We start from the raw sequence: 27,149 nt of genomic DNA, 5'->3' as shown, positions 1-27,149 counted from the left end.
GATTTGTAGCTTGAACAAAAAAGGTTGCATCAAAAGTCTCTTGGACTCATTGCAGCATCCATAGACAAGCCGTTGCAACAAAATGCATGCCAGAGGGACTGAAGGAAGTGCTGGACAATGCAGTGAAAATGGTGAATTTCATAAAATCATGGCCAACAAACTCCAGAATATTTCACGTACTTTGTAAAGAAATGGGTAGTATACACAACTGTGTGTTGGCCCATACTGAAGTTAGATGGCTCTCAAGGGGTAAAATCCTTGTGCGCTTGTTTGAGGTTAGAACATATGTGCCTCCCTAGCTAATTATGCTCCATAACAAAATACTAGTGCAAAGCTTCCATGAAAAAGCAACTGAAATTCAATTAAAGTGTAAAGTATCAGAGGGGTAGCCGTGTTAGTCTGGATCTGTAAAAGATCTGTAAAAAGCAACAGTTAGTTAGTCTTAAAGGTGCCACAGGACTCTCTGTTTCAATTAAAGTGGTTTCACCGTCACCTAGCTTGGGACGGGGGGAGGGAAGGTAATAAGTGCTCATATTTCAAATTGCTCAACAGTCACAAGATGGCAGGAGGCAGTTGCTTCTAAATTCAGCATCCACAACACACACACACACTATGGGCACTACAACAAGGTACTGCACAAACCCTGCATTTGGATACTGGGCTGAAATGGGAAAGCAGAGGCCACCCAGCGTGCCCCAGGTCAGACAGAGAAGGGACTCCCGTGGGGGTGGGGTGGACAGAAGGCGGTGGCTGGGCTGCTCTCTATCCTGCCTGCAAAGGGGCGAAGGAGCAGATTCCTGGGAAGCCCACTGAAGACCTGGCATTTGGGGTGGGGGAGGCTGCTGCTGCTGCTGCTACTGCTGTTTTCCCTGAAAACAGCGTGGGGAGGAGGCGCATGCTCAGTTCCGCACCCCCAGTCCGGATCCTGCCTTTTGCCACGCTACCGCGAGCAATCGGAAGCCCCCCACGGCCGCACCCCGGACTCCACACGGGTCCCGGCTCTCACGTGGAGCAGCTCCGGCTCTTCCCTCATCCCCTCGGAGGGGCGCAGCCTTGAAGCCCCGCCCCAACCCCGCTCTGCCTCCCATTGGCTGCTTGTCCGACGGGTTACGCCCTCTGCGGGCGGGCCCCTTTGTGACGTCACAATCAGCTGTTTGGACGTTCTAATTTCTGATCTGGTCTGAGATCAGCAGCAATAACAGAAAATAATAATAATCACCCTGAAGCCAGTGGAGGGAGGGTCCGGCCCCAACAGCAGCCGCCTACAGCTTGCAATGGTGCATATCTTCTGAGAAGAACAGACACACCACCACCACCTCCTGCATCTTTTTTTTTTAATTTCCATTTATAATGTTGTTGATTTTAATTAAAACTACCTCACAGACTGCCTAAAGCTGGTGCTTTACGATATTTAAAAAAATCTTGTGGGTTTCTTGCGGTGTTGTTTACAAAATAATTGCTGACATTAAAGGCAAGGTAAGTGCCATCCCTGTTCTGAAATGTGGCTGGCTAAATTCAAACTTGAGAGCTATCTCTTTGTACTGCTGGCAGTATTTTTTTTTAATTGAGTATGTTGTTTACGTTTTTAAGATCTCTCTCTGCATTGAATGGGTTGTGTGTGTGTTAAAATCTCGGTGTGAGGGTGTATTAAGATTTAAGAGCCATCTATTTTCTCCTTGGTGTGTGATTTAAGGTCCCTTTGTATTTAGCTGGCTGAGTGCAGGCAGGAATATCTCTTTGTGTTTCAGTACGTTGTGTGCATTATGATTTGATGTGGCTGTTGGGTAGAAGGGAGAACAGAGCTCACTACCTTCTTGGGGAGACTATTAGCTATGAAGAGAGGTTGGTCTTTTGTTGTTTTTACACATCAGCCCTGGCCTGGAGTGACCAGGGTGAAAAAAACAGTAATTTTGGATCTGGAGAGAGGTTCCTACTTACTTCAACCACACAAGAGTCTGTCTCTCTCTCTCCTTGGCTTGCCAATAATGAGAGGGGGGGAGGGACATAATGTCGAGGCAGGTTTGTGAGAGCATATGGTCCCAGTTCAACCCCAATCCTCCTAACTACCTAAAATGGTGATGTTGCTTGGATTTGGTACTAAACAAAAGACATACGAGGTCGCCAAAAAGAATGCACTGGGAGGACTCGGGCTCCGGCTGGTGTATTCCTCTCTTTCCAGCTCCTATGCAGGAGGAGCCATTTGTCTCGAGTCCCTTTTGCCACAAGCAGGGGGGTATAAATTAGTACAGCACACGCAGAGAAGGGGATGTGAGCAGAGAGCCCGTCTAGGTCATAGCAGGCGAATGGAAAGTGTACATCCTAATTAACGGCAGATCAGAGGGGTGATGTGCTGCGGCTGCTGCTTTGACTCAAACTGTTTCTCTGAGGCAGAGACAGAGGCTTATGCTGAGACGATCCAAATCGGGCCTGTCTCTGTTCGGCTAATACACTTCTCTCCAGCAGGCGTTTACAGGGAATGGGCAAAGCGAAGTTGGTGCCTGGTTTGTTTCCTGATCAATTTCCCATTTCCTCCCTCCCGGCTCTCCCCACCCCCACTCCTTCACTGCAGGGTTAGCGTTTCTGGCTTGCATGAACAAGAGAGCGTGAATTGCACCAGATCCGCTCGGGCTTTAGCAACTAAGCCGGCCTAGGGAAGGACAGAGGCTGTCCAGCCCCGTAGTGTGGCCACAACGGGGCTGGGGGTTTGTCCTACACCATCTACCCTTCTTTGGAAACGGACAGTGGTTCCAAGGAGGGTGGCTCCTGGCTCTCCTCCTCTTCGAGAACATAAATAGGAACAAAGCCCCGGTTCCTGGAAGGGGGGGGGGGATCTCCCCCCCTCTGCGTCTGCAGAAAAAAAACAACTGGTGGCCAGTTGTACCGCTCTGGTCAATACCCCCTTGTCTCTAGTTGTTTGTTTCTCCACCAACGGATTAAGATTAAAGGTGGATCTCTATTCCCATTGGCTCCCTGGGATTGGAAGCCTGTGGTGACGTACGCGTGATTTGCATATGACATTGAAACGTCACCCAGGCCAGCCCGCCTCCACAACACATACTGAAGTTGTCCTCTTTTGACCTGTGCTGAGGGAGGTAACGTGCTCAGTGCTGGTCTGCAGCACATTCCTTTGACAGCTTTGTAGGCAAAAGACAGTCGGTAATATTTTTATATTTGCCTTACTGAGCAAGGCAAGGTCAGGCTGCTCAACTGAATAAGGCTGAGCAAGGGGAGGAAATATTAATGCTCACCTTTGCTCTAGGAAGTTATCCTTAGTGGTAGCTGCACTGCTAGCCAGAACGTGGAGGTTGCTTCACTGAGCTATATTAATAGCTATATATAATTTAGTATTGACACATGCAGATTAGCATGCCTAACCTATTTTTTTCATACCATTAGGATGACAAAACGTTCAACTAGGCCATGGTAGTTGAGTGAAAGGAAATACTAGGGCTGGATAAAAATGTTCCACATTAAATATCATTTAATACCTAATCAATAATGCAGATCCCAGCTTGCTCCATTAACTAGAAAAAATAAATAGGAAAGTTATTTTAGTGATATGGCTGCTCCATAAATATTTCTAATGGGGGAAGGGAGAGAAAATACTTTAAACAGTTGCAGCTGCTTGAGTAAGTCTGAAACTCAAAAACTTTTTTAGATCAAAACTTTCAAATGCATCCCATGCAAAACTGGTGTAATACCTTTATAATAAGTTATTTGGACTGGAAATGCTGCCATCACGAAATGCTAGTTACAGATTTATTTAACATCCCATATTACTGAAGTTTTGACTAGTTAGATTTTTAGACCCTGATTCAACAAAGCACTTAAGCGAATGCATGAAGTCCCATTAGCTTCAGTGGGATTTAGGCATAGGCTTAAATGCTCCGCTGAAGGTCCTGGTGTCCATGTTAGGCCTTAGCAGATTGACAGATGCAAATACCGGCACTGGCATGGTGAAGTGTATGTTACAACCCTCTCTGCACTATGGAAGTTTACAAGAACAGCAACAAATCTCACTGTTCAGCTGAACTTGTGTTACACGCACATCAGCCCTACTGCAGGCAAATTCTGGCTGCTGGACCTGTTCTTACCACTTGCTTTTCAGGTGGTTAGAAATGTCAGAAGTCATTAGATCATCGTCTACTCTAGGGGCCGGATTTTCATAAGGGCTGAGCAGTCAGCAGCGTCCTTTAAGTCACCTACATTAACTGGCCAGAGCAATGGAAGCTGCGAGATGCTGAGCCTCTGAAAATCTGGCTCTAGTTGTGGGTTCTTAGCAATGGGGACGGGGAGTCTAGCTTCAGTTCACCAGTGCTAGAACTAGTGGAAGCCCTGGGATAAGGAGTGGGGGGAATCATTTTGTAAATTTCCCCACGGTAGACAGAATCTAAGGGGTAGATACACCCCCCACTCAGAGCCCAAACCAAGGCCTAAATGCTATTTAAGCCTAGGGAGATTAAAGCATTGTCCCTGCTACAAGAAATACCCACCGCTGACCATGCACGTCAATAATGGGTGCAGCTGAACGGGTATTGACCATGGTTTTCTGCAAGCATAGATAAGGGCATTCTGTGTATCAGAAGCCACAATTAAAACTTGTGTGGGGCTTTGTGTTCTGCCCAGGGCCAGGGGTGAGTTTCACCCAATTCCTTCCCTTCCTTAAAAAGCTCTCCTTTTCTACAATACCTACAAACAAAAAAACTTGACAATGGTTAGGCCACTGGTGTACTGGGACCACAGCCTATCAAACTGACCAATATTGTCTCAGTGTTTTCTTGTGTTCCCCCATCAGCCGGTCTCCATCTGTTGGATGATATTTAGATTATAAACTCTTTGGGGCAGGAACTGTCTTTTTGTTCTGTTTGTACAGCACCTCACACAATGGGGACCTGGTTCATGACTAGGGCACCTCAGTGCTCCAGTAATACAACAATCTAGTTTATAATTCTGCCACATTTAGTCTCAGACATATTTTAAAAAAAACAAACAAAAAAACTTTGCCCTTCAATAAGTTTTCCCCCCACTCTTCCCAATAGCAGCAGAGAGACCTGCTTAAAAAAAAAAATCCAATTGTCACAGTAAACATTCCATGGTTTACATCAAAATCTCTGAATATCTGAATGAATGTATGAGATGCCAGCAGTTTTAGTTTGAGGAATAATTTTGCACTAACATCCAGTGCTTGCAGCCAAGAGTAAAGACCTCTGAGTTCTAATAAATTATTTTTTTGGCCCTGATCCTACAATAAGCTCGGCCCAGGCAGATCAACCATGCAATCCACAGAGCCCTAACTGAGCGCTGTGCAGATACAGGGCTCCAACACCATGGTGCTCATTGTAGGATTGAGGCCTTTGTATTTTGAAAGTAAAATGTTCCAGATTAGCATTCAGTCTTATGGTTTTAAAAATTAGCAATTGGCCTGTTCATCCCTTGATAAACATATATACAGGTACTCCTATTAATATTGTTACATATCTGCTTCAAAAGGAGACCAAGGTGGCTTCAAAAAATCCACATGCTAAACCATGGTGCTTTTGTATATCCCAGCCTGTTGAAACAAAGCCCAGACTTCTGGGTAATGTCTTGAAGTCTACTCTTGACTTTTCTCCACATACAGCATGTAATGTGTTAAATTTATCATCAGTGAAGTGCCACTGACTCCAATGGATTTATATCAGGGACAAATTTGACCCATTGGGTGTTGCTTTCAGCAAAGCTGTCTTCACTGTGGGAGTTGCAGTGTATTTGTATGCCTGGGGTTTGTACTTCTCTCAACTTCTCACCCATGAGAGCAAGAAAACCCTTGTGTCCACTTCAGTGACAGAACAAAGCCCATCAACTTCAGTGAGGTGTTGAGACAGGATTCTTAAAGGGATGCTGCCAAGCATAACATTTTTTGAGAGAGTGGAAAAAAACCCACACTTTTCCTTCTCTCCACCACAAGTTACTTAGAGTGTTATTTTGTCACCTGAAATAGCTATAAAACCCATGTATGATGTATGTTTGCTGCATTTCACTCAGCTTGGAGAATGAAACTAGATAGTTTCATTTTTCTGGTTCTCCTGCACAATGCCTGAGTGCTTTGGTCCACAGTATGTGAGCAATCAAAGCAAAAGTAGTCTTCTCCACTGAATGTAAAACTTACTGATAAAAACCATTTTTCTTCATATTAGATTTCCCAACTACAGAGCACCTCTTCAGCATTTAATAACTGATAAGGCCCTGAGCCTGAATTCAATCTTCACAGACCGACCCTTGAGCCCAAGTGACACGCCACTGGAGTCGATGGCTCTACATAGGTCCTAATCCTGCAATTGGCTAACTTTGAGCATCAATTAACATGGACAAAGTTCCCTTTGGGGAATGCATTAATGGATTTAGTTCACTGTTAGTTGGCAGCCACATATAGACACTGGGCTTGATCTGCAGAGATTTTTTTTTTTTTTAAATGATGGATTAAATGCACTAACCCAGCCTTGCAAAGCTGCTCTGAAGATTTACGAGCCCAGGAACAAGGTCTGCTCCCCCACCCTTTGCTGTGAAGATTGATGTTAATGAAGATATTGATATGTCACTCATCCATCCAAAAAACTCATTACTGTCTGGGTGACCACAATGTTGGAAGGCTGCATACAGCTCCTCACCCTATATTTTTTGCTAGAGCAATAAACTTAAAATGTGTATTGCATCCCCTCCAGTGGCTATTAGGATAACAGCCTTACTACTGTTGCCATATAATGGAGTTTCCCCTTTAGCTAATGGTGTTTAGAGGTGTGTGCCGTGGTGTCAAAGGTCCCATACTCAAGTGCTGCTGCTGACCTATGACTGTGGGTAATGCTAGCACATCTGTGTTTTAAGAGCTATGGGGTTTATATATTTCCAAAAACTATCTGCCTAAGAATCCTGGTCTAGTTAACATCTTGGGATTGTGACATTTCTTTCATTGCACAGCATTTTCCAAGAATAGGATGATTATAGACACCAAAGGAAGGAATTATTTGTTTGTCTTTTTTGTAGAACTAGCTGAAAATAGCATTTCCCAAGAGCATCAGCGGAATGCACTTGATTTGTGCCTCCAATGCATGACAGTGACGCCTGTATGGGGTATTCTTAGCTCCGCTTAGGAAGAATGTAGTGTTTGTCGTCAGTCCCTGTCCTGCTGTGTAGTATTTATGGAAAGTTTCTGGGATCATGGTGCCATTTTCTGAGTAGTATTACAGCCTGCGATTCTAGATCTCCTGCCCCTGTTAGCTACAAAGAAACAGACTCCTACTCCTAGCTTCGGCAGGATTCCTATGCATCAGAGGTCTTTGTTGCCATTCCTTTCTCCTATTCTTAGCTTCTAGGGCTATTTGCGGAGACAGTGATTCACAAAACAAAGCTAATTATGTATGCAGATTATGGGGAAAAAATAGTTAAAGCCTTTAAACAAACTCTTATTTGAATCTGTTTAAGTGCTTAAAAATATGGAATGGTTGGACTTTTCAGAAGAGTGATGACAAACTTAACCCTTAAGAAGCAAGTTTATCCTTAAGGGGGTGTCATTTGAAGACTGTCTACTTTCCACAGGGTGTCTGGCCACTGGGGATTGCTGTAGCAGGGAAGAAGTAGCCTCTTGGTGCTGGAAACTGAGGATGGGTCGGGATTTAGAATTCTGACTGGTCCTCTTCCTTCTGTTGGGGACACTCCAGTTGGCCCACCTTCCTCTGCTGGCAGTTTCAGAATCAGTCTTCAGGGTGGGGGCCAACCTGGAGAAAAGGCAGTACTGACTGGAGAACAACCTATACAAAACCTTGGAAAATTCTGCATGGGATTAGGGGAGCGGGAGGTGGAGAGGAGAAAAACCCAGAGGAATTTATAATCCAAGTGTCAGCCAAAATGTTGTACCACAGTGACTACTTGCTCGTATGCAGGAGAACTGGGTGTTTCTTCTGCATATAGCGAGTTGCTGCTTTGGGGCTTGAGGTTGATGTTTCACAGATGGCAGCTTGTATCACACAGAACTTGGTGGCACCAGCCACATCTGTGTTTGATTTCCCCCCCCCCCCATCTCTCCAGCCCAAACAAAACAAAGCTTTTGTCCATTCATGCAGCACAGTGTAGTCCCCTAGCTGTCAGACTGTGAGCAGATGTCCCCTACCCAGGGTCATCCACAGATAGTCTGAACTGTCACTCCATGGCTAGCTTCCTTTGCAACTCAGAAGGAGGAGTAGATTTGTGTACAATCCCTAGACCCTACTTCACACCAGGACTAGGGTGACCAGATGTCCTGATTTTATAGGGACAATCCCAATTTTGGGGTCTTTTTCTTATATAGGCTCCTCTTACCCCCGACCCTCTGTCCCGATTTTTCGCATTTGCTGTCTGGTCATCCTACACCAGGACACTTTGCTCCTAGACTCAAGGAAGTGATGCACAGACAGGGCTAAGGCCAGACCATGCTCGCCTAGCCAAGTGATGGATGCTGTCCCAAGCATACAGGAGTCTGCAAACCTCCAAAAAACTACACAGGTGTTTTCCCTGGGTGCCCTACAAAGCGCTCCACAAAGCAGCTGTGGGGTTCTGTTAAGATGGAAGAGTTTGTGGGGAGTTTATCACTGTCTTTTACACCGTGTTAAACACTAGAACTGGTTGGAAAGAATTGGCGGGTGGTGGGGATGGAATCTTTCCCTGTGGAAAGTTTGACTTTTGATTGGGGAAAAGAAAAAAAAAAAAGTCAAAAATTAGAACTGTCCATTTAGGAATTGCCATCATAGTGCCTCATGGAAGTTGTAGTTCATGCTCCCATTCTCCTCTGTATGCTGGCCTCAGTGATATAACTGCATCTCCCATGCTATGCCACTGTCCCCCCTTTTAGGGAAGATTCCACACCCCCACCTTTAATTTCAGTTAGATGGTTGTAGGTTTTGCAGTTGCCAAATGCTGTTAAACCATGTTGTACCCCAGAATTGGCTACATTTCACTGGTGGGTGCAATGATTCCTGCCTATCTACCTGGAGACAAGAGACGGTCATTACTCTGAACATTGGAGTGGACAAAGCATCTAAGACCATCTATATTACAAGAACTGACTCCAGGGACAGTCTTAGATGCAACTTACTGCTGGGTCCCGTCTACACTATCTCCACAACTGGGTTAAAAACCCCAGACAGTCCAAGGCTTACATCTCATTATGGAGAGCAGTAAGGGCCCCTCACTCCCGTCTACATTATTTTTAACCAGGGACCCTAGCTTTTTTCTGTTAGTGGGGCCAAGTTTTTTTAAAATCCAGATAAATGATTGACAGACAAAGCAATTCTCTAACTACTTTAGCACAGGCCTTTTTATTTCCCTGCGTGCTGCTGCAATCAGCGGCTACCATTGCAAACAATGGATTGGCGGAACATTTCTAAGAGCCCGAGAAGCAGTGTGTCTGCACCTTTGCTGGATGCACTGCAGATGTGAGGGGGGCAATTGGCGGGTTACTCCTTAGCCATGAAGACAGCTGCTAGCTGCCCATAAGCCTTGGCAAATGCTGAGTTGATCCCCTAGGAAGGGAATGTTTTCTGTGAATGGCTGGGTGGTTTATGGCACAAAGTGCTAATCATGTTGGACAAGAGCCACTGATTGTAGGGCATGGGGAAACAGCCTGATCCTGCCTCCCTTGGAGTTTTGCCATTGATTTTAGTGGGAGTGGGCTCCCGGCCCATGTTAAGATCAAAGGTCATGCCAGCCCTTGTACAGAGAGCGCTCTCTCTACTACAGATGCAGAAATAGCAGTTTTCAGACCAAAGTGCATTTCACAAGCTATCCATACAGGACTGTCCCCCAGCTCTGAAATGCAGCTGCCTCTAGGATGAAGGGCAGCAGTCAGTGAGCTACAGTCGTGCAAGTAGAATTCAATTCTTACTGGTATGCTGCACCAGCATGGGGGAGAGGGGACGTGACCTCCCCATATGATCCCACTCCAGGGCCCTGTGCGCTCCCCCTCTCATGTTACCTGGGGTGGGGGGCGCTCCCAATGGGTGAACAAGGCACAGCTGCTGTGTGGGTTGCTAAGAGAAGAGGAGGACTTGCTCTCTGGAACAATAGCCGGCTCAGAGTCACACCTGCTTTGGGAATTGCCAGCAGAAGAGCTTCAAACCAGCTCCCTCTGACAGAGAATATTTTTTTCAGCCACACTGGCAACCGAGCCTCACGCCGGCAGCTCCCCTGGCATGGCTGTACTGCCCCCAGCCCTTCCATGCAGCTGCATCTCCTGAGTCCTGTCCGGGGTCTGTGCAGCAGCCCCGCCGGAGGACAGTGTTGGGGTGGCTGGGGGGAGAACGAGAGTAGGGGCGGTACAGCTGCATCAGAGGAGCTGCCAGCATGGGGTTCTGCTCCTTTCGCCGCTGTGGTTTCCAGGAGCACCCTGAACTGCGGGGCTCTCCTGGGAACTGAAGGGGTGAAAGGAGCAGAACATGGGGCTGCTGGGTGGCCCCATGTGGGCAGCTCCTCTGGTGTGGCTGTACCACCCCCTGGCCTCACGCCCCCCCCCCCCCCCCAGCACTGTCCTCTGGTAGGGCCGCTGTACAGACCCCAGACAGGAGACGCAGGCACACAGCTGCGTGGAAGGGCTGGGGGCAGTACAGCCGCACCGGAGGAGTGGCTGGCGTGGGGCCACCCGGCAGCCCCATGTTCTGCTCCTCCTGTGTCTTTCTGGTACGCTGTACCGGCTATAAATAGCTTATTGGTACAGCGAACTGTACCGCCCTACTTGCACCACTGGTGGGCAGTACCGGCAAAAGTGCAACAATCACACATGACGCAAACATGCCCGGAAGTGTCCTTCACTAAGCATGACCCTTGTGCATTCTTTACAGTAAGCCTTGAATGACCGAGCTTGGCACCAGCTATGCCTGATGTTGCAACAGGAGTAGAAACAACATGTTGGCCAAGGACACCCAGGCAACCCTATCTCTTATGAAAGGCCTTTCAGGCCCTTATCTCTCTGTGCAGGAGAGATAAGGATCTCAGTTTTAGGTTTCACTTAAGCAATCATCAACTAGATGGAATTCAGTTTCTCTGCCTTGGAAGGCTGTAGGCCTGAACTGCCTCTGAAAGCCCAAACCTGAGATTCCAGAGCGTGTAAACATTTCAGACCTGATCCCTAGGCAACTGAGCCCTCCCCAAGTCATTCTGCATTATCTTGTAGGACATCCCCTGGATTACACTATGTAAGATTGGCAGGCCACTTAGGAGGTCTTCACATAAAGAGGAACCTGTTGCTGTAAGTGCCTTTCGTTAACTACTTCCCCCTTCCATTCATTGTGGAGGTTCATAGATGGAGGTAAGGAGCAGGAAATGGAGTTGGTTTTGAAAGGAACCTGCTCACCCATAAAGTAGTAACTAGTCTGCTAACGGTGGGCATGTTTTCACTGCAGAAGTAACCCTGATGGCTGGCACCTGATTAACTGAGCTTACGTGTGAGCAGCCACACTGCAAAGTCCTACCCCGGTTACCAGTACCGCACTCCCCCATCTGTTATTAGGACTCCTGGGGGCAGGGCTGATGAAAGGGGGACAACTGTACTAGGGCCCCAAGCTAAGCCCCCCCCTCCCCCTCAAAACCATATAAGTCTGTGTAAATAAAGTGCAGTGGGGGAAGTGGGCCCCAGCTTTCTCTCAATGGGCCTGCCTGGGGGCATATCCCATTGGTCTTTGCATTGAAGTAAGCTCAGCAGCTGAATTGTCAGCTAATTAGCCTGTTTGCCTGGGCCCAAGTGGAATTATGGGAAGGCTCTGGAGGACTATTAGAACTTGAGTGATTTAGTTTGTGTCCTCCATGCAAAGTGAAAGTTCGAGCTGGGCCAAAAGCACCACCAAATCTGTGTGAGAGGGTGGCGTGGGGAAGGAGGAGGGCTCAGCAGCAACTCCCAGGTTTACTCTGCAGTGAAGACAAACCTTGTGTATGTAGAAGTGGCCGTACTAGTGCCCCATCTTCTCTCCTTGTGTTTATTTTGCTTTAAGTTCGGGTAGTTGTAACAAACCATATGGTTCTAAGTCCTTCAGGCAAGGAGTGGAGACCTACTCACCAGGGGGGATTCCCTGACTCCACGTGGGAAAGGAGCAAGTTGGAGGACTTAAGTGTTCAGCTCTAGCTTGGAAAACCATAGTTAGGTGCAGCACTCAGAACCCCCTCCACCAGGTGTGTAGCCAGGGTTTTTAAGGGCCCCTTTACAGACAAACTGAGGAAACACTTTGCAGCTCTCTCTTTATCATCCAGTGGCTCAGAATAAAACATTTGGTGAGGGAGTGAGGTGGGGCACTGTCACTTTAAGACTCAAGTAGCATGTCACTGCTATCCCACCTTCCCAAAAGGGGGAACCAGTCGATAGCAATTTCTGAGGGTGTTGCTTAGTTGGTGTCACTATGGGCAGGTTCCATAAAAATAAGCCAAAGGCCTCCCTATTTTCCCTTTTGCTATGAGCCAGGCCTGGTGACTATTTCATGCTAGCAAGACCCCTGTCAAGACAATATACATGGGGGCCAATTCATCAGCTGGTTTAAGTCAGGAGAGCTCCACTGAAGTCAGTGGCATTACACTGATTTGCAACAGCTGGAGATTTGGCCCAGAATCTGTATTCCCATTAGTAAGAACCCCTTGTGCCCTTACTGAAATCTGTCTTCCACTGGACACACCGACTGGTTCATTGTTCCAGGATTGCCTACACAGGGTTTGCCTATTGTAGGGTTGCTCACGGCAAGCACTGGGCTACTGTTAATTATTAAACACTTGTGAAGACATCATTCCATGGCCTTTGACAACAGATAAGAAAAAGCAATTTTGGGGCATACTAGACCTAATTGTAGCTGCCTAGCTGGTAAAGGTAATAGCTTCAGGAATATAGAGCCTTGGACAGTGGCTAAAGCAGGGGTCTGAGAGCCAAGAATTTTAGTTTCAGGCACTGCCAAACTCCCTGTGTAACTTTGGACATCCAACTTAACTTATCTGTGCCTCATTCCCCCCTTTACCACCTGAGAAATAGGGATACCACTTCCCCGCTTGGAGGAAGGTTGAGCATCAGTTAAAGTCTAGACTCGAGTGTTTTATTTTTAATATATATATATATATAAATTATTTCCATTATACACTCTGATGGCCTAGTTTATAACTCAGCCCTAAAATTCACACACAGGCAAGAAACTTGCTATCTTGGGGGGCAAATCTGTGAGCAAGGTGTATGTTTGTATGTTGTTCTGCAGCAAAGATCAATTAAAAAAAAAAAAACCCTATGACTGCAATTCAATATGGGACAATTGCCAAGAGAAGTCCACGTGTAGGCCTAAAACATTGTCAGTGACCTTATAACTTAGGCCACTTTCACAAACAGTGTAATTTAAGGACACAGCAACAACCTTGGCCCTGGTGTCCCTTGTTATCAACCAAATTCAACCCAGGTGTAACACCTCTGAAATGGAGTTACACCAGGGATCAATTTGGACTTATACATATATGTATGTACAAACACTGTGTTGTTTAACAGTGAAGGCAGCTCAAGATAAACAGCCAGCAACATAAGCAGAAAAGAACCTAAGCAACCAACAGTTACATTCTGTTGTATAGTCAACAAAACACCTAACCTGTGACAATTTATAGAATGCTTATGACCAGGTCCTCATCCTACTTATACCAACTGAGGATCTGGCCCCTAACCCTTAACTAACCCTTTCATCATATTTGTTTTAGATCTCCTTCCCTCCTGATCTGTTTTGTTAATTAGAAGGAAAAATCTTAAGATTTAGAGAGCAATTTAATTGGAGTGAGAGAGAGAACTAAATTCTCTCTCTCTCTCACCCCCCCAATAGGGTTGCCAATCCTTCAGGATTGTCCTTGAGTCTCCAGGAATGAAAGATCATCATGTGATGAAGCCTCCAGGAATACATCTAACCTAAATTGGCAACCCTGTGTGTCACATCAGGCCATAGATTGGGCTGTGTTAGTCCTAAACTTTCTGTACAACTTGCTCACATGACAGATGTTGTGCAAAGAGACATGATAAAGTTCCAGTGCTGTATTGCTAGAAGAAGGCACACAGTTCCATGGTAAAATTCAACTGACTTCTGCTCTTGGCAACATGTGCCTTTAGCAAATGTAGACACATTCATGAGCATTCAGATGACTGGCTGATGGAATCTAGTACTTGCCATGCTGTAAAGGGGAGCCACCCACATTAAGATGTTGTATCAAAACCATGGCAACTCAGGAATGATCACTTAGATCTTCCAATGCTGCTGTTGATGGGACCTCAGATCCTCCTGCTCCAAAAGCACAGCCCCCCAGCGACTCTATTAGTGTAGGGCCTCTGACACACAGCTGAGCTGTTCTGGTTCCATCCAGCAGAAGTCATCAGGGCACATATGCACTAGCCAGTTAAAGCAGTAAACTTAAAAATATATATATAAATAAATAAAGATTGCTGGATCTGCAGAGAAATTAGAGCAATTTATGGGCTTAATTATGAAGTGGGCTCACAGACGCCAATATAAACTCCCAGAGAGCCCCAGTATCATGGCAATGGTTGATCTCATGCACTAGGAACCATTTAGCTTAGTGCAATTTGAAATGGAGACAAGGGCTCAGATCTGCCGATATCTAAAGCTCTTCCTGCTGCCAGAGAAAGTAGATCTGCCCAACAATCCCAACTCTGTGCCCCAGAGGAAAGTGAAAACCGTTGTGCTTGGGGTGGGGAAGGGAAAATCCTTCCTGACCTCAGATTTAGTAGGGCAGATTCCCTGAGCTTTCTGCAGCCTCGCTTTGAGCTCTGCCCCACCTAGAGCCAGCACGCTTTCTTCACGCCCGCTTGGAAAGTATCTAGCAGATGTAGGACTCACGCTAATAATTAACAGTCATTGCTGTAGGGCCCAGAGGCTGCTGGGATCAGGGCCTTACACACTGCACAGGCAGATAACATGGCTCTGTCACAGACATGAGCGCGCACACCCCGACCTCAGCTCTCGGGAACAAAGTGACGTTTGCTCCAATTCAAATTCCTGTTGTAACTTTTGCCCTTCTTAGTAGCACTATATTTATGTAGTTTGCCTACAATGCTAGTGCCATCTAGGAGGGGGATGCTGATGAAACAAGCTGCACTTAAGGCTTGGTCTGCCCTGCAGACTTACATCAGTATAACTACATCCACCCTCCCAAGAGACACAGCTATACCGACGGAACTCCCGACGTAGGCAGCAGTACATCGCCAGGTGTGCACTGCCCATTGACATAGCTATCGCCGCTCAGGGAGGTGGAGCGCCTACACCGATGGGAGAAGCATTAGATAGAGTCGTCACCAAGCGCCGCTGCAGTGTGTATGTGTAAACAAGCCCTAAGGCAGGGTTGGATTAAAGCAATCTGGCATCCTAGGCACACCCCTGGCCACACCCGTTTTGGCTCCTACTCGCAAGCCATCTGATGGGTTGGTGGGATGGGCAGGTTGCCACATTATCTCTGGGGGCACGGGGTCTCCCTGGACCACCCAGGCTTCAGGGAGCTGGGGTCTGTCCTGAAGGGGGGAGAATTTATGCCCCAGCCACCCAGAGGCCTGGTTGGTATTGGCCAGGGCCCTCTCACAAAACAAGAGTCCAGGGAGAAGCTTACGAGCTTTATTTCCCCTGCCTCCTACACCCGCAACTTACTAAAATACCGTGGCTGGGCTGCTTGGACCTGCCTGTGTCCCACCATGGGGCTGGCAGCTGCCCCTCTGATCTCCTGACTTGGAGGCAGGAGTGCTACAGGCCTGTCCCAAGAAGGGAAGAGACCCCTTGTTAAGTCTCTTTTGGCGCCTGACCCTTTGCCCATTGACTTTCTGGGGCCAGTGTGAGGGCACTGGGGTATAATCAGAGGCCGTGCTCTAGACGCACTCCCCCACATGCCAATGTTCACACTGCAGAACCACTATGGGGAGACCCTATAAGAACAGGCAAAGGGTGCTGGATTTCTCCACCACTCTGGCTGGAAGGAGCCAGTCTCATGAACAAGCTGGATTCATAGATGTCCAGCATCAGTCTAGTCCGCTTAGAAGAGTGGAGGCCTCACAAGCCAAAATGCAACTGGTTGATCTTATTTCCAGCCTGAGCAGCTTGGCATGCTCCCTTTCAAGGGCTGGTTATGTGCCAGCTCTGAAGTCCACAGGAGCCCCCCATGATCAGCCTCTGTCCTCTTCATCAGGTCAGAATGTGTCAGTTCCTTGCCTCTCCTGGAAATGGCTTCCCCTTCTCCCTCAGCCAGGACAAGCCCTGTGGGAGAGCCACGTTCAGCTGCATCCCACTCTGCTCAGGAAGTGGGAAGCCAAGGCCTCTATATAGTGTGAACCACAGATCTTATTCCAACCCTCCCTATATCCTTCAGAGGAGCTCTAGGCTTTAGACAGGTGCCAACTGCGTTGCCCATGTTTGCTGCTTGCAGCTCAGTCCACACCATGGCATGAACACAGCTCCTCCCTCCATCGCCTTTTCCAGGGTCACTAAGTGATGGTGTCAAGAGGGAGTTGCTGACTGGACTAGGGACTTAAAATCCTTCACTGCCCTTAATAAGGGCCCAGCTGGGCTCATTGCAAGCAATTGTCAAAGGCTTGGATTGAGTAGGTTTTAAAGAGACTCAGGCACAGGGAAGAGTCATTTCACTCACCAACATCCTTTCCTCCTAGCCCACTCATTGCTGATCTGAACCGTCAACAACTCGGTCACTTCTGCTCCAGAACAATGCTCTGCAGTTCTCTAATGACATCCAGCTTCAGACATGGGGGGTTGGGGAGGATTCACCCCAGGGCACTGGGCCCATACGAGCAACGAGGCACTGCTTACCCTCTGCCCCATGTTGAGGCCTGTTCTGGGGCAGATTTCACCCTTGAGAGGGAGGTCACTTCTCCCCCCCGCACACCCTTTTACAAATGGGAATATGGGGGGGGGGGGGAGGGAAAGAGATGCCAATATTTTCAAAAGTGGCCATTGATTTGGGGTGTCTGAGTTCCTGAGTGCTCAGCCTGTGCCCCCCTGGAGGTGGTTTGCAGAGTGGTGGAGCACCCACGACTCCGCTTTAAGTCAGTGGGAGCTAAAGGTGTTGAGAACCTCTGCAAATCAGGCCCAAAGTGTGTCTTAACACCCAACAGTTGAGCTGCTCCCCCAGAATCTCACCCCCTTTGGAGGACTCAGCACTAAGTGACTTGCCCAAGGTTGCACAGAACTCAGCTCTCCTGCCTCATGGACCAATGCGTTGAAGGATGGTTCAGCAGTTGTCTGCTCTCCCTGGAGCCCCTGCCCAGTTCACCTATCGATGCCATGTGCCTCTGTATATTATCGTTAGGATTGCTTCCCTCACAGTGCTGCACTCTCTGGGCATTCATTATGACCCCTCACGTTCATATAAAGCACCAGCAGACACTGGCCCAAAGGGTTTAAGAGGCAGGAGATGGCTCATTGTAAATGAAAATGTGTCTCTCTTAGGGCTGAATCTTGCCATTGTTCCATGGAAACCCTACGAAGGCAGCAAGAGTATTTCTGAACGGCTGCCAGAGTGAGATATTGGTTCTTCCATTGGCCTGGGACTGAGAGCTAGGTTCTCTAGCGCCAAGTCTCTGTACGAATCTGAGTTGGCACTTTGTGTCTAGGCCTCACAATCCCCTCTTATAGGATTGGTAGATGCACACTTCTGAAGGGCTGTATGGTCTGCGTTTGAAGAGTAAACTCGTAGAGCGCTAATACTGGGGCTGATCCTGCAGCATGAGCTCATGGGAGTAATCCCATAAATGTCAGTGGGCCTATTCTGGATAGAGCTCCATGCGAGGAATGTTTATGGATTCTCCTCCTCCCAGTACATGGAGGGACTCCACAATTTAAATGAGACGCTCTAATGGTTTGTAACATGCAGAGAGGGCTGCTACAGGAACTAACAGGGACCGCTTGAGTGCATGTGTATGGAGATCAGGAACTAAGGTAGACCAAACATGTAGAATAAGGCCGGTGATGGTTGGAGATACCAGCAGCTCTGTAGAGGAGAGCAGAGGGCCCTCTTCTTATAGGGAGAATGGCATTGTTACCGGAGTGATGTGACCCTCCCTCTTCCCTAGCTCTATAACACCCCTGTTTATCAAATTCTGGAAGACTGCATGCACAACTTTTTTCTAATTGAAAGCTGACTTTCATCCATCTCTTGTGTCCTCTCCACATTGCCTGCATAGCAGTTCCCATCAAGATGTTTACACGCCAGATTGATTAGCTTTGATGCTGCCAGTTACACAGTGTTCTCCAGCCTTTCATAAACAATGGAGCAAGTCATTAAAGTGCTCCGTTGTGCTAGTTACCTAGACTGTGCTTAAGCAGTGCCCCGATCTGAAGGGCATTCATAGCCAGTGAATAGAAAGCTTCCTGAATGCTTTTTAAAAATAGTTGAATGCAAAAAAGTTCAGCTTCACTGCAGCACCAGGGAGCAAGTGCTCCATGGTCAGCAGTTCAGGTGGTTCACATGACCATATTGTGCCTCTGCATTGTTTTCTTTTCCTCTGTGTTAAGCGTGAGCGGTGAGGTGTCTATCACGTTTTTAAATAGGCCGAGGTTTAAAGCCCTAGATTTGCCGAAGGCTGATCGTCAATGTTTGTTGACACAAAACATGCTCCACCAGCGAAGTGTCAGGTGGCTTTACATCCATAATGAGTTTATAGACAAAATGCCCACAAAGAAGGATGCCAGACATCCCAAGGAATGCAGCCCAGAGCCTATGGCAGGGGTCAGGGCAGAATTAAGGACCAATCTATACTCTAAAGTGGAACCATGTCATAACCAGAGAAACCATATTGTAACTGGCTCCCCCAGAGCAATTACATCTGCACTGGAGATTGGTACTACCAGGGCACAGTAGGCCTTTGCAGCAGATAAGAGGAAGCAGAGTGCAGTGGGCTAAATCCTAGCCCATGGCTCCATCCCCTCTGGACACATAGAAGGGATGGAAAGTGGCCCTAACCAGACAGCTGGGCCTTCATAAGAACAACCACACTGGGTCAGACCAAAGGTCCATCTAGCCCAGTATCCGGTCTTCCAACAGTGGCCAATGCCAGGTGCCCCAGAGGGAATGAACAGAACAGGTAATCATCAAGTGATCCATGCCCTGTCACCCATTCCCAGCTTCTGGCCAACAGAGGCTAGGAACACCATCCCTGGCTATCCATTGATGGACCTATCTTTTTGAACCCTGTTATAGTCTTGGCCTTCACAACATCCTCTGGCAAGGAGTTCCACAGGTTGACTGTGCGTTGTGTGAAAAAAAAAAAAAAAAAAAAAAAAAAAAACACGTCCTTTTGGTTGTTTTAAATTTGCTGCTTATTAATTTCATTTGGTGACCCCTAGTTCTTGCATTATGAGAAGGAGTAAATAACACTTCCTTGTTTACTTTCTCCACAACAATCATGATTTTATAGACCTCTCTCTCTTTTCCAAGCTGAAAAGTCCCAGTCTTATTAATCTTTCCTCATACAGCAGCCATTCCATATCCCTAATCATTTTCTGGATCTTTTCCAATTTCAATACATCTCTTTTAGATGGGGTGACCACATATGCACGCAGTATTCAAGATGTGGGCGTACCATGGATTTATATAGAGGCAATATGATATTTTCAGTCTTATTATCTATCCCTTTCTTAATGATTCCCAACATTCAGTTTGCTTTTTTGACTGCCACTGCACATTGTGGATAGTTCTCTGAAAACATCCACTCAGTGACTCCAAGGTCTCTTTCTTGAGTGATAACAGACAATTTAGACCCCATCATTTTATATGTATAGTTGGGATGATGTTTTCCCATGTGCATTATTTTGCATTTCTCAATATTGAATTTCATCTGCTATTTTGTTGCCCAGTCACCCAGTTTTGTGAGATCCTTTTGTAGCTCTTCACAGTCTGCTTGGGACTTAACTATCTTGAATAGTTTTGTATCATCTGCATCCCTTCTCTTGACCTATGGGAGTCTGTGGTGGTATAAAGCTGATGCAGCCACCCAATCCTGAACCCAAGCATAGATTAGTGTGCTGGTGTGGCCAGAGAACCTTGCACTCCAGCAATTCCCCAGCCAGCGCAGTCGTCCCTAGGGGACTATCCCTGCTGCCATAATTTAGAGCAGCCTTTAGGCTGCGTTAAGTTTTCCTGGAGATTGAACAACGTCTCAGCCAGGCCCAGGATCTGCCCCACTTCATTTCAAGGCTTGAAGCAGATCAGACTCAGAACACCCTTCCTGCATCTTGCTAGTGGACTGGTCACTTTCTGCAGAATACAAGAGAAAACAAACAAACAAAAAAAAACCCAGATGGCCCTTATTGAAACACCTCTTAGCTCAGTAGCATCCAATTACAGTGCCAAAGGTCCAGGAGTATGGATTCCTGGAATGAGGTGGATTCTGGGCATTTAAATCCTATTCAGCTATACCCATGGTCAATGGGTGACTTTCCCAGCAAAGAAAAGACTACTGAGCGCAGCTATGGGGAAGCCTGCAGGAGCTTCAGAGAATAGCTCATATGCCAGCCCAGTTACACAGGTGCTTGGGCGAACCAGCCACATGGAGCACTATGATATATGATTGGAGTAAGTTCTATTAAAAGATCTCTAACAGGGATATCACTGGTCAGGTAGTCTGCTGTACCCTATGGTACTTGATTTACCATACCTGGGAGAGGTGTACATACGTGGTTCTATACCTGGAACTCGGCCTGAAGTTCTGTGGCCATAGCATTTCCAGAGAGCTGTGCTTCAGGATCTCAGCTTTGTTATACTTCTAGCCCTCACAGTTGAGAAGAAAGCCTTGAAAGCATGAACTGAGCGTAACTGGTGCAGTATTATCTTTCTGAGCCTGCAGCCAGCCAGCAAGATTCACCACAATGACCTAGAAGTCTGTTTAAAAAAATCTAATGTGGATTTTTTAAGAGAGATGGGGCTATTCTAAAACAAATTGCATTTACTAACACAAGAGGTCCTGCCTTATTCATTTCCATGTTTAGTTCATTAAGCCTCTGTTTGTAAGTATTTAGATGAAGTGCCGCAGAATTTCCAGCCTGCTGCACCAGGCATTGCAGAATCCTGGGATCTTGGTGCGTCTAGCTTCTAGCTCATCTCAGACTAGCCAGGGCCTTACTGGTACTTACTGCATGCTCGGTGGTTTCAAGTGTGCCAACCCACCTCTAAGAAAGCACTGCACCCTGCAATAGCTTAGTCCAGGTCGGTACCATTAAAAAAAAGCCATAAATGTACAAATATAACAAACCATGGCCACAGATACGCCATTGTTGGTGAGCCTTAAATACAGAACCTTAGCACCACATGCTCCAGCCCCTACCATTTGAGCTAGAAAGCCAGCTTGTATGAGAGCCACTGTTCACTGAACTTCATTATGGACCTGATCCAGAGCCCATGAAGGTCAATGGACATCTCCCAATGGTCTTTGGGTCAGGCTGCTTAAGAGGAGAGGCAATGCAGTCATAGTGAAGGTTGCTCAGGTGAAGGGACAGCTCACCTGGGGTTTAATGATCCAGGAGAGCTCGTGAGGAACGAGAAAAGCGCTGAGCTGCTGCCCAGTTACTCTTGCAGCCCCAACTCTGGCTGCACGTGCTCAGGAAGCGGCTCTGAAGGGCTCCTTCGCAGGCAGGGCAGGCTGTAAGTAACAAGTTCTGGGGCCAGACACTAGCAAGGGACAGGGACATGGTCAGGCCAGCGTGTTACACAAAGCTGTTGTGGGCTGGCTGGTTACATAAACCAGCTACCACTTCTGTCCCCAGACCTTAGTGTTACCAGCTTTCAGGTCACTCTGCCTCAGAAGGGATAAGGGCCAGTGCTTCACCTTCACCAGCTTCCAGTCCCCCCTTCCCTTCAGGTCCACCATCTCCCTTGGCAGAATGGGTGGGTTGGTGCACTTGGATCTCTGGTTACTTCATAAGCTCCCCTTCTCAGGGATGGGGGGCAAATAGAGAGTCCACACAAGACATAGATACAAGTTCTGTCACTTGCTGTCATGGCCTCAGTGGTCTGTCTGGCCATCTTCACACCCAAATGGCCTTTGCCTGAGTGCCACTGGTTTAGTCCTTGGCCCCTCAATGCGAGGGCTCCCCATGCCTCAGGGGTGGGCCACCATTCCTGCTTCAGGGCTCAAGAGTCCTTCTAGCCCTCTCCCCTGCCTGAACAGCCCCTCAGCCCTGGATGAGATGCTCCAATAAGTCACTCTTCAGGCAGGGGTCCCTCACAGCCTTCTCCCTAGCTGTAGTCAGTCCACCACCCTTGGCCAGCATTGTCTACTCACCCCTCCAGGAGGCACAACTGAAGGTGCAGGAGAGTCTGGTCTCCCCCTCTACCCCAGCTCTAAGGCCCTAAATAAGGGAACAGCCATCTACTTTAAGGTCTTCCATCCCCATCTCTGTCCCCTCAGGCCTGCTTCCCACACTGCTTAGGTGGGGCCTCTTTGGCCTTTACTTCAGGCCTTCTTCCCATACTTCCCTAAGTCTGCCCCAGATCCTTCCTGGCTAAGCCCCCCTCATGTTCTGCTCTCTGGTTTCTCCCAAAAGGAATGGGGGGGGGGGGGAAAGAGAAGAGAGAAAGAAAGAGAGAGACCAGGCAGCATCTTTAATAGCAAGAATTGCATCCAGCCCAATCATCAGACCCAGCCACATGACTCCACTCCTATGCAGGATTCAGGGAAAACCAGACACAAGAGGTCCAACTCCTTTTGAGGGGCAGCTCACCCTATGACAGCCACCCTCTCAAACTAGAATCCTCACTTGCACAAACATATGCATGCAAAACTGTGTCTTGTGCATGCAAGTTCAATTTCCCCAAATCTCGCCCTTGATGTGGTTTTAATCCCTGTTTTTTTTTGGTCTCATCTGAATATATTTTTCCATTAATATGTCACACCGCCATTCTGTAGGTCTTCAAGATCTTTATTGACAATAATGAAGTTCAACCCTGCCCCCAGTCCCACTCTGAGTTAGAGAATTACTTCCCCCCCCCCCCGCCCCATCAGTAAAATTGGGATGGTAACAAGCCATAACATGGTGAAATGCCTGCCCTGGGCTAGAGGCAGGAACTGAACAATGATTGCCTGGCTCTGAACACTATGCTCTAATCACTAGACAATGCTTCCTCCCAAATCTAGAAAGAGAGACAAACTCAAGTATTCAGCCCTGGAGTGTAACTCTGTTTATTTGACCATTCGGACAAATATTTTATTTGACCTTCTCTCCCCTTTAACGTAATGGAGTTGTCAGAGGTTGTTCTGAAGGAGCCAGTTCTGTGCGGTGCCCCCAGGAGATGCTGCCATGAGGAAGAGGCGAGGGAATGGTGGCATTAAGTCATCTTTGCACCCTCTGAACTCTGTGGTGTTCAAAGGATTCAAATGGCCCCTGATATAGAGGAGAGTCACCCCAGCTGTTTAACTTATCGCAGTCCTTGAGCTGCCTATAGACCGCAGTGCATCCCAGAGTCCCTGGAGCATTACGGGCCTGGCTGAGTCCCTTCCTAAGCTGGTCTCTCACCTTCTTTTGTCTTTCTCCTAAAACCATCATATGCAAAATACCAAACCGCCAGGATAGAACTTGTGGGACTATCAGGACATTCACAAACCATCACTCAGTTCTCTCTGCTTGTGCATTAGACCTTTTCCCCTACCTCCTTCATCTTGTTTATTTAAATAAGCTGCTTGGGGGCAGGGATGGGACTATTTTGTTTGTCCTAGTACAATGGGGCATTGACCATGGCTGGTCTCAAGGCACTACCATCATAGGCAATATCCCAGGGCTCGGAACAGGGGTATAATGGGGTGGCTTATGGCAGTCCAGTGCTGGGGGAGTTCTTGCCCAGCCGCCTGGGACACATTAACCGGCCCTTTACACTGCCAGAGGAGCCAGATCTTTCCTCAGTTGTTTATAGCATAGCCAAGTCTCTGCTCTACTCTGCTACACAGTTTATTGATTTGGGAAGAACATGTATCACAAGGTTTGTATTACACACCAAGGTCATCGCAGATCTGGACCATAACATCATTGTAACAAACTAGCCCATGTGTTTTTTGTTGGGTTATTTTCTTCTTACTGCACTGCTGTACATAATTCTAATTATATACACAAAACCACATTACAAAGGCATTATTAAAGTTGCACAGCCAAGATTGCAGTAACTAGGAAATGCCAGGCATTGCCTATGCATTTCCTGTCACCCCTCATAGCCTGGGAAGGTGCTGCAACTCCCCTGCCTTAGTTTCCCTTCACTCAGACCTCCTCAAATACTCCACACAGGCCAGAGGTATAAAAACAAAAAGTGTTTCCCTTCTGGGGTCCTTTCCCAGTCAAGGAAGCCCACAGCCCTCTACTGGGGCTGTGCTCTGCTTCAGGTCAGCTTCTTCCAGCTGGCCTCTCTATCTTCCTCTAATCCAGCTCCCCCTGGCCCTACACAAGTAGCAAAGACTCACAAACACAAAATAAGCTCAAAATGAAGAGTCCTCACCCAGTATCTAGCTAGGCAGAGCCTCTCCTTCCCAAGGGTCTGTCTTCCTGCTCACCAGCAGCAACTCCTCATCATCCACAGAAACCTTCTTCTCTCTATAGCCATCTGCTAGCCCAGGCCTCTTCCTTATCCACCAGAGGCCTGATCAGGTGTGGTGACCCAAAGGTCACATGACTTGGTTAATTTTCCCTACCTGGGGAGGAGAGTTGGCGGTGTTACAGATGGGCATGAGACCCATTGCCTTTTAAAGGGCCAGCTACCCTGACTTCTGAGTACTTGACTTTGCAGCCTTAATAATATTATTTTAACTACTTTGTATGTGAGTGCGTGTATGTCATTTCCTAGGTGTTTAAAAAAGCAAACTGAAAAATCAGAAAGTCCACCTTGTGGCATCACATTGACACCCAGATGGGTCATCAGCCACATTGGAACCTTTAGATTCACCACACAGACCTCTGCCACTTGAGCAAATGATAGCAGTAGTAGGTTGTTATCTTTTATATGGAGTAGCACTAGAGGGGGGAATAGGACACTTTGCCAGGGGCTTTCACAGATATTTGCTGTCAGCAGAGGAAGGGGTGAGACTCATTTCTTGGGTTCCAGCCCAGGCTCTGGAGGGGAGTGTGCTCTAGTGGGCACAGAACACTTCTGTCTGTTTGTACCCTCCCTGAAGCTTGACCCCTTCTGCCCTATCCCCTCCTAGCAGTCCCTGTCTTGTGTCTCCTCACCCTAGGCTCCTTGTCCCACTCTCATTCTCCTCTCTTTTCCAGTCCCAGTCTCCACTCCTCAGACTTTTCATCTCAGTCCTGGTCTTGTCCAGCATGTTCTAGTCCCACCCCTCTGGGCTCTCCTTCCCAGTCCCTGCCCCCAAGCCCAGGCTCTTTGCCCAACCATTCTAATTCCCGCCTTGCCCCTAGTTCCTTCCTTCTTGCTTCCTTGTCCAATCTAGCTTTTTCCCTCCTTTGGCCTCCAGTCTCTTTCCCCACACCCCATGTTCTCCACCTCCCCTGGGTCCCGGTCCCAGTCCCAGTCTCCCTATCCAATCTCAGTGTGCCTCCTCCCAGCCTCTTTGCCCAGCCACTCCCATTTCTCCCCCTGTGCCTCAGCTCATCAGCAGATCTGTCTCATCTCCTTCTTCCTCCACCCCACAGGTTCCTCAGTCCTAGTCTCCTTGCCAGGCAGTCTGACTCTTTCCCCTGGATCCTTATCCGGTCTTGGTCTCCACCCCACCCCAAGCTCTCTCTTTGATCTCCCCAGCTCCCAGTCCTGGTCTCCTTGCCCAGCCTTCTCGTCTGACTCCCAGTCCTAGTCTCCCTCCCACCCCAGATTCTCTCTCAGCCCTGCCAGCCTGTATTCAGTCTCCCCCTCCCCCAGCTCCTTGGCCCATCTACCCCTCTCCCCCTGGTTGTTGAATGAGGCAGCTTTCTCTTCCACACTGTTCCTTCCTGCCCAAGGTACGAATGCAAATGCAATGGAGATGGGCCAGCACGCATGTGCTTTTGATTCTGCAAAACCCCTTCGGTTCATTTTCTTTCCAAGCCCAGGGTGGCTTGGATGTGGGTCCAATTTATATGAGCATGCAAAATCTGGCCGAGAGGGTGGTCAGATAAGTGGCTATGTCATCTCTTCTGCACTCCAGCAGGGAAAGGGCTGCTTTGAGGGCACGGCGCAGTGAAGCACTTTTCCTGCAATCTTTCATTATTCATTGTTCTCAGAGTAGATAAATATTAAATTAAAACCCACCCCATCCAACCACAGGGCCCTCATCCCTTAGCACAGCCATTGATAGAGGTTGTTAGTTCCCGGGCAGCAGCCTTGCCCAGCGGAGAGAGCAATGGACTGGGAATTGGGAAGTCTGTTCTCACTTTTGTCACTTAGTTGCTCTGTGCCTCAGTTTCCCCAGCTGTGAAATGGGGATAATGATATGCAGCTTTGCAAAGTGCTTTGAGGTCTAAGTATTTATTAGAGCTGGAGAGAACTAGTGGACTGACTCAACACATTTCAGTGAAAAATGGGGAGAACATGGCTATTTGTAATTGCTATTTATTATTCTCTTGTGTGAAGCTACTTCTCTGTCTGCAAAAGAGACATTCAGCCAGTTTAACAATCCTGCTGGCTGAGACTTACAGGCCAGGAGTTGCCTGTCAGCAGATGCCTGCTTTTTCCGGGTGTATATATTTAGTGTCTCATCTGTTTCCTCTTGATAAGGGGTGAATTCTGTTGATCAAACCCTAAGACTTAAATTCTAATCAGCTTCCTGATAGGATCATGCCATTATGCCCTTTCAAATCCCTTTCCAGCTTTTCATCTGCTGCCCCAGATTCTGCTGTGTAAATCTGGAGTAACTCCATTGAAATCAACAGGCTCCAGATTTATGCCAGGGGGATGAAGATCAGAACCTGGCTCAGGGTCTAATTTCCACCACTGTAATTAAGATTTATTGGACCCCCTCCCTCCAACACCTCCAACTCTCACCCAAGTAGGAGCACATGATGGGAAGACACGAGGATGCCTGTGACTCAAGGGGTGACTACCCATCCCAATAGCTGTGAACCAAACCTTAATCCTTGTTTAGTTAACTCACCGTGGGGGAAAGGGATAGAGGGTGGCCTGGTCATTTTCAATGCCTTTTGGCTTCCTGCTTCTGACCAGAGGAAGCC

At 47.6% G+C, this 27,149-nt stretch overlaps 1 protein-coding gene across 5 annotated transcripts in view; it reads left to right on the top strand.

Moving 5' to 3' along the window:
• The first annotated feature begins 622 nt into the window (after positions 1 to 622).
• Positions 623 to 27,149, top strand: part of TP53INP2 (tumor protein p53 inducible nuclear protein 2) — a 59,528-nt gene continuing 33,001 nt past the window's right edge. Inside the window, exon 1 of one of the 5 annotated variants that reach the window (XM_054045392.1) lies at positions 623 to 699. The gene's annotated coding sequence lies outside the window, so the exon portion shown is untranslated. Of the gene's footprint in view, positions 700 to 1,178; positions 1,477 to 11,243; positions 11,312 to 27,149 lie in introns of those variants that run through there. The other 4 variants (XM_054045390.1, XM_054045393.1, XM_054045394.1 and 1 more) reach the window with 4 other exon arrangements.

Source organism: Malaclemys terrapin, chromosome 12, assembly GCF_027887155.1.
Source record: "Malaclemys terrapin pileata isolate rMalTer1 chromosome 12, rMalTer1.hap1, whole genome shotgun sequence".
NCBI lineage: Eukaryota > Metazoa > Chordata > Testudines > Emydidae > Malaclemys > Malaclemys terrapin.
The sequence above is the reverse complement of the archived record's forward strand: the minus strand, read 5'-3'. Positions and strand labels throughout refer to the sequence as shown.